The 6,677-nt window shown below is 57.9% G+C and overlaps 1 protein-coding gene and 1 long non-coding RNA gene across 6 annotated transcripts in view; one reads left to right on the plus strand and one right to left on the minus strand.

The window, feature by feature from the left end:
* KCNG2 (potassium voltage-gated channel modifier subfamily G member 2) overlaps positions 1–252 on the minus strand; it is a 62,443-nt gene extending 62,191 nt beyond the window's left edge. For all 4 annotated transcript variants that reach the window (XM_045790315.2, XM_045790317.2, XM_045790314.2 and 1 more), the window contains exon 1: positions 159–252. The gene's annotated coding sequence lies outside the window, so the exon portion shown is untranslated. The remainder of the gene's footprint in view (positions 1–158) is intronic.
* A 141-nt stretch (positions 253–393) lies between these two features.
* LOC123787500 (uncharacterized) lies at positions 394–6,198 on the plus strand. Of its 2 annotated transcripts, XR_006778260.2 has the most exons (6): positions 394–1,080; positions 2,784–2,825; positions 2,924–3,126; positions 3,232–3,277; positions 3,879–4,104; positions 4,221–6,198. It is a non-coding gene; the product is annotated as an uncharacterized LOC123787500 (long non-coding RNA). The 2 variants fall into 2 exon arrangements; XR_006778259.2 differs by having other exon boundaries at positions 3,879–6,198.
* Positions 6,199–6,677: the final 479 nt, after the last annotated feature.

Here is a 6,677-nt window from a genome sequence, read left to right on the forward strand (position 1 = left end):
GTCCCTGCTCCTGCCCGGAACCCCCCCCCCTTGTAGACCCTCCCTGCTCCCCGTCCCCACGATCCCCCGGTGTGGAGCTCCTGCCTCTTCTCCAGCCCCCACTTCTTCCCGGCGACCCTCTGGCGCAGACCCCGGCTCCACCGCGCGCGCAACTTTACCTCGGGGCCGGGACTCCGCGGGTCACCGCTCCGCTCGCCGGGCCGCGGCCTCCTCGGGGCGGAGCGCGGCGTCTCCGGAGCCGGCAGCCCGCGGAGTCCGGCACCGCCCCGTGCGCCGCCCCCGGCCCGGCTCGGCCCCGGCGATCCGCCCGGCGGCGGTGGCGCGGCGCCCCCTCGCGCCCGGCCGCAGGTCCCCGGGGTGGGCAGAGCTCCGGGCGCGCGGCCCCGGCTCAGGGCTGGGTCCACTTGGAGCGGGCGCTCGGGGGCACCCGAGGCGCGGACCCCGCTCTGCGCACCGCGCCCGGCCCACGCGCTCACACTCCCTCCCAGACACGCGCGCGCTCACACACACACATCGCGGCGGCTCCAGAAGCAGAGACCCCCGCCCGCCCTCCTAACCACACCCCGAAGCAACCGTGTGGTAAAGGGGCAGAACCGGGGGCTGTCCCTTTGGGCTCGGCCCGCGAGTCCGAGGGCAGGCACTGGAGTCTGGAGACGCTTGGCCCGTCACCCGGGGAGCCGCTGTCGGGGGTTCGCGTACCGGTGGCGTCGTGTGTCTTGGATCTTGGACGACCCGCGCAGCTCTGGTAAGGAGACGTTTGGTCGCGTGCGTTTGCAGGAAGGAAGTGTTCCTCCAGCGTGAGCCTGAACACGGAGACCTTGGAAGGAAGGTTTCTTCGCCATAGAAACACTCCCTGAATCTCCCATCAGGAGAGGCCTGGCCCCCCGCGGGTGAAGGCCACCTCTGCCACGGAATGATGGCTCTGGGACAGCTCTGTTTGTTAGCGGAATCCCCTTTCTGGAGCACCGGCTGTCCCAAAGAATGGATATGGTAGCTGCCCAGGCCGAGGAGGCCACGGACTGCAACCCAGAAACCCTCCCACCCCACGAAGACGCATTAAAACATAACTAAGCAAACAAGGTAAGTCTGGGGAAGTTCTCAGCAGGTGCTGGCCAGAGCCCAGCAGCTGCCAGTTACTGCGCAGGTGGGGGTGTGGGTGGAGATGTGATTTCTCAGACTCAACATTACCCCGTTGCTGCCGGTCCCCCCGGGAGGATATTCCCACACTCGCTGCACCCTGGCTGTCTCTCCCCGCCTTTGACCCGGTCCCTGCGGGGGGGGGGGGGGGGGGGAGACTGTGCAGAGCGGCCAAGCCCCTCCCCCCACCCTGTGTATCCAGCCTCTGCTGCAGGACATCTCATTTTGTCAACCCTGGCCTTTCAGTCACCAAAGATCTCTAGATCGAGTTGTTTTTTATTTGTCCCGATCCATAATTTTCAGTCATTTGTTTCTTTAAAACTTGATGTCTCAGAAAACTTAATTGTATCGTGTGACATATTAGCTCGTTCCTCACCTTGAGCTGGAGGAAAACTGTCCCAGGCATGGACAGAGCAGGACTGAGCAGGCGCCCTGGGGCACTCCACTGGGCTCGGCCTGGGCTTTGCTGCTGACCGGTGGTCCGTTCACCTGGGCCTGACCGTCGGGCCAGCGCAGTGTGCCTCCCTTCTAGACTAGTCCAGCCGCTCACATCTCCCGAATTGTTTGGGAGGTGTCAGAGGAGACTTTCTGGAGAGCCTTTCGGAAATCAGATAGAAGGACCCAGGCATCTATGGGGCGCGGGGCGGGCTGTGCGCGTACTTGTATCAAGCTGAGCTTGGTGTGTGTTTTCCCTGGGGGCGGGTCTGTAATTCCCCTCACACACGTCCCATCCTCTTGTGTTATCCGTGTTCCTGCTTCGGAACCTCCCAGGGCTCCATCTGTGTTTCTGATTGTTGTCGAAATCAAGCGAGGCCGCGGTACTGAGGGGCTGCTGCTGGGGTTCCGGACCCTCAGGTAGTCACGCGGCCTAGAGTCCCAGCGCGGCTACCGTTGTGTCGATGCACTGCTGACGGTCCGCAAGGGCGGGGAGCCAGGGCAGGGCTGCAGAAGACGGTACCCATCATCCCGGCAGCCTCTCTGTTGCTTTTTCTAAATAATGTTCAATTCGTGTCCTGGTTGATGCATTTGCACTTTTGTGTACCTTCTGTTTTGGAAAAGGAGTGAACATTTACAAAAAATATGTATATATATTACATGCTCATTGTAGAAAATCAGAAAACTTTCTGGGAAAAATAGGGGAAAATAAACCCTCTGATTTTCCCATCTCCATCACCCAGAATTTATCACTGCTACCGTTGGGTACCTAATGTTTGTACCAAGCATTTTGCTCTCTTTGAATGTAAAAATATATTTTTGTTTGTTTATATTCAAAAACAGCACCGTAACGTATGCTGGGTTTTCACCCCTTAACGAGAAATGAAACAACCTTTGCCAGCCTCTAACGTCATTTCTTTTAATTTTATTTTTTTTAAGATTTTATTTATTTATTTATTAGAGAGAGAGCACAAGCAGGTGGAGAGGCAGACGAGGGAGAGGGAGAAGCAGGGTCCCCACTGAGCAGGGAACCCGATGAGGGGCTCGATCCCAGGACCTTGGGATCATGACCCGAGCCAAAGGCAGATGCTTCACGGACTGAGCCACCCAGGCGCCCTCTGTCATTTTAAATGATGGCGTAGAGTCCCATCCTGGGGCCAGTACTGTACCTTCGCTGAAACTCTATTCCCTGACATTTGTCCGTTGTCCAGTGTTCCGCTCTGACAGAACGCCCGCCGCAGACGTCTTTGCAGGTGCGTCTCGACCACAGTAACACTTGGGTGAGTGCTGACCGCTGTGCTCTTGGGTGGGTCCTGGTGGTGAATGTAATTGAAAACTCATTTCTCTGAAGGAGCAGAAGGTTTGTGCGCATTTGCTTATCTCTGCCTTCGCGGACGGGAAGCCCCTGGGCAGGGCACAGCTGGTTTTTGCCTCCTTGGCCCTTGGCGCCCGAGTGTGTTTCGTGGACGGATATTGTGATGTGTGAGTGAGGAAGCAAGTGGGCGCTTCGCAGACCCAGACGTCTAGTTACTTTCTTCACCAGTAGTTTCCAAGGTAGTCACTTTTTCTAGATATTTATAATTGTCATGAATTTTCATTTCTTGGCTGCTTTTCAAACCAAGAGATGAGACATTCCTTCCCTTTTTTTTTTTTCCACAGCTTTACTGAGAGAGCATTCAGACACCGGACAATTCATCCATGTCGAGTGAGCAATTCGGTGGTTTTTAGGGTGTTCACAGGGGCGTGTCGCCACTGCCACAGTCGGTTTAGGGTATTTTTCCTGCTTTGCCACCCCAGCCCCGGCTGTAGGGACCCCCTGCCCTCTGCTGCCCTCCTGGGCCGTGGGTCCCTGGGGGCTGGAACTCGGTTGTCCCCACAGCCCTGGTCTGCCCGGCTCCCCTCGGCTGTCAGACACCTGCGTTCTTCTGCTCACCTGGCTGGCTCTCAGCTTTTTCTCCTTTGCTTTCATGACAGAGGGCATGGTTTCTGACACCTGCCACCCTCCGTCTCCGCGGCCGTCTCCGGGACGGGGGTTCCTCTCCCTGAGCCGCTGTCACCTCTGCAGCGAGCCTTTCCCGGCCTCACTCAGCCGCGACTGGAAGACACTCTGTGTCTGCATTTCTGTTCTCAGATTTTCCTTTCTCCTGAGAGTTGGCCGCGTTCCTGCGTCCAGACCCTCGAGGGCGCGGGCAGCTCTTCCCTGCTGCTTCCTATCTGCTCTGTCATCCAGCTTTTGATGGATCAGGCGTCCGCCTGCCTTTGAGCTCTCTCAGACTTTCTCCTTTGTTCGTTACTTTTCATCCCAGGTTCCCGGGCTCCGCGTTTCTGTTACTCACCTTAGTTTGAGCTCCACATGGGAATCCGTCTCCTGAAATGTGGATACATTTCCTTTGTGGTGTTCCCGACAGAGCAGAGCCTGCGCTGGCTTCCTCCTCCTACCTCGTGGCTCCGGAAGAGAACAGTGTTCCACGCAGGAAATGCGTGCGGCTGAAATGTGTGCAGATAACACTTTTGTCAATTAGGTCAAACAAGGTGAGCTCTGTTGGAGGACACTCGGTGGGGGGCAAGCAATCGGTTCTGTCTTTGCTTGTGGACAAGGGAGGCGTCCAGGCATTGAGGCGTCTGTGATCGGGTCCTTCCCTCTGCAGACCAGCAGGCAGCGTGTGCGGTCGCGGCTTTCTATCTGTAAACGTCCGGGATCCGCGCCCTCAGGGGCGGTTCACACGACACTCCTCAGAGCTGCTTTTATGATCGTGCAGCGTTCCCGACCCAGTAAGCGCCGCAGGATTTCGTTAGGACCGTCTCCCGTTGTTTACTCACCATCCATCCTGGGATGCAGGAATCTCTTACTGCCCTGTTGATTCTGGGCCACCGACCTGACCTTCCGTTTCACTGGCCCTGCTTCTCGGAAGTATCTCACATTCGATGTAATGACACTAAATTATCCGAGCTGCTTAGTGCTGTGTAGTGTCTGGAACAGGGTTTTGGATGGTTGGGACTTGCTGTTTCCCTGAATTATTTGGCATGACTGACATTCTGAAGAGAAACTGCTCTTGTCTGTGAGTGGAGCTGAGCCCTCGGCCATTCACTCGCCTCCAACCGGTTCAACAAGGGTTTGTTCACACGTCAGTGAAACAGCCACGTGTGCCGGGCTCCATGGCTCCCAGTCGCATCAGACCCAGCACTGCCCTCGGGAGGGGGAAAGCGTGTCGAGGCACGCCCTGAGCTGCCCCACAGGTCGGACTGGGTGAACCCACGGTGGCCCGAGGGGAAGGGGCTCAGTGGACGTGCACGGGACGGCTGCTGCCTCACCTTCGCCCTCCCCAAACACGAGCCACTCCGTGGCCTCACTCCCCCCATCTTCAGCCTCCACGGAAAACACAGGTCCTAGAGGCAGGCGACAGAAGTGAGACAAAGGGAGACACAGAGAGAAAGCCACAGTCTTCCCCCCAGACACAACGAACCCAAGTAGAACAAAGAGCTGTTCTCGGATTCATAAGAAACACGCAGCAGGCACTTCTTAGCTTGTGTCGGACGTAGCCCCTTCCTCAAGAACAACCAACGAGGCACAGTAACTGCGTGGAAAGACCAAGAATTTTCCTGTGAGTGAGGAGAACGGTGCAGGAGACGTGCAGAAGAGGCTTGGCAGAGTGGACATGGCGAGAGTGAGTGCAGACCACCAGCACAGCAGCCCCCGTGGCCACGGCCTCCCCGAGTCCCTTGGAGGGAAGGGGAACACGTGGCAGGGGTGCGTCTGCTTTGTCTCTTCATGCTGAGATCATTAGCTCTTCTGACTAAAAACAAAACCCAAAAAACCCAGACTGCTTCAGCGTCTGGATGCTTTCCTATCTGCGAATGCTGTCGTCACCTCCCTAGGCTGGTGTCCCGAGAGCCGGCCCAGATTTCCGGACACCCTCTCGGCTCAGGTCAGAGGTCCGTCCTGGCCACGGAACCCACACGCCCACCGCTATCTGGCTGTGCCCATCTTCCTGTACTTGTCTGTTAGAAAATATGCCCCATCTCCTCCAGATAAATACCAAGACCATTGCTTCTAAGAATGTGTAGAATTCTTAGAATTCTAAGGTGGAATTGCCCTTTTGTTAGAAATTTTCCCTGGATTCGTTTTCAGCCTCGCACCCTTGCTCACACTTCCCTTGCACAAACTCATCCTGACAGCGTCTGGGGGCGGTTGTGGCTGGTCTGCCGGCCTTCGTTACCACACCAGCGACGTGGCTGCAGGGCCCCCACGGAGGCCCTGCGTGGGTGTCAGCTTCACGCTCTACAGGCTGGCTTCTGGGGTTTGCTGACGAGGAACCCTGAGGCCTCGGGCGCCCCCGCGGCTCTGACGACTCTTCAGCCGGTGGCCAGCCTGCCGGCCTCTGCTGGGAGGAGTTAGCTCTCTGGAAGTTGGGCTCACCATGGCAAGAGCGGGGTGGAGTCCCTTTCCTGGGATAGCAATACACTCAAGGAACATAGGTGGTCTTGTGCTTCCTATGGGACCAGAAGGTGTCTGGTCCGCCCCATTTGGAATATCAAGGACACGATGAGGCTCCCGGACAAAGCAGCAGCAGCAGAATGCCCCCCCTCCCCATGTCCCAGGTGGAAGCCAGTGTGGTGACCGTAGGGACACCGGGAATGTCCCTCCCCAGGCCTCTGTGGACGGAGCACTGTGTGAGTCAGGTTGGGCCTGAGTGTTAGCTGTCTTGGGTTCTGCAGCCAGAGAGCTCCGCTCACGCGTCCTGGGGCCCCAGACGGCCCCCCCAGGGGCGGGTCCGGGTGGTAAGCCTGCAAGGTCCGTTGCCTGATTCACCCCTCGCAGGTGTGTAAGGCTCATCTGTGCCTGCGCAGTGCCTGCAGTCCGTGGCATTTATCACTGTCTTGTTGGCGGGTTGCTGGAAATTCTGAGAGCGTTTTCCCGTGCTTCTGCGCCTGGGACAGTAACCTCCGCTCCGATCTGGGTCCAGGGAGGGAGCAAATGTGCAGACAGGAACCGCCTGTCCCTGGAAGCTGGCAGACACCACAGAGCAGGTGTGTCCCCACAGCTCACCCTGGGGCACAGCTGTCCCTGCTACGCCTGCTGGGACTCCCGGGCCCTTCCCGCCTGC

This window comes from Ursus americanus, chromosome 19 (assembly GCF_024610735.1).
Source record: "Ursus americanus isolate L20-20 chromosome 19, mUrsAme1.1.p, whole genome shotgun sequence".
Lineage (NCBI taxonomy): Eukaryota > Metazoa > Chordata > Mammalia > Carnivora > Ursidae > Ursus > Ursus americanus.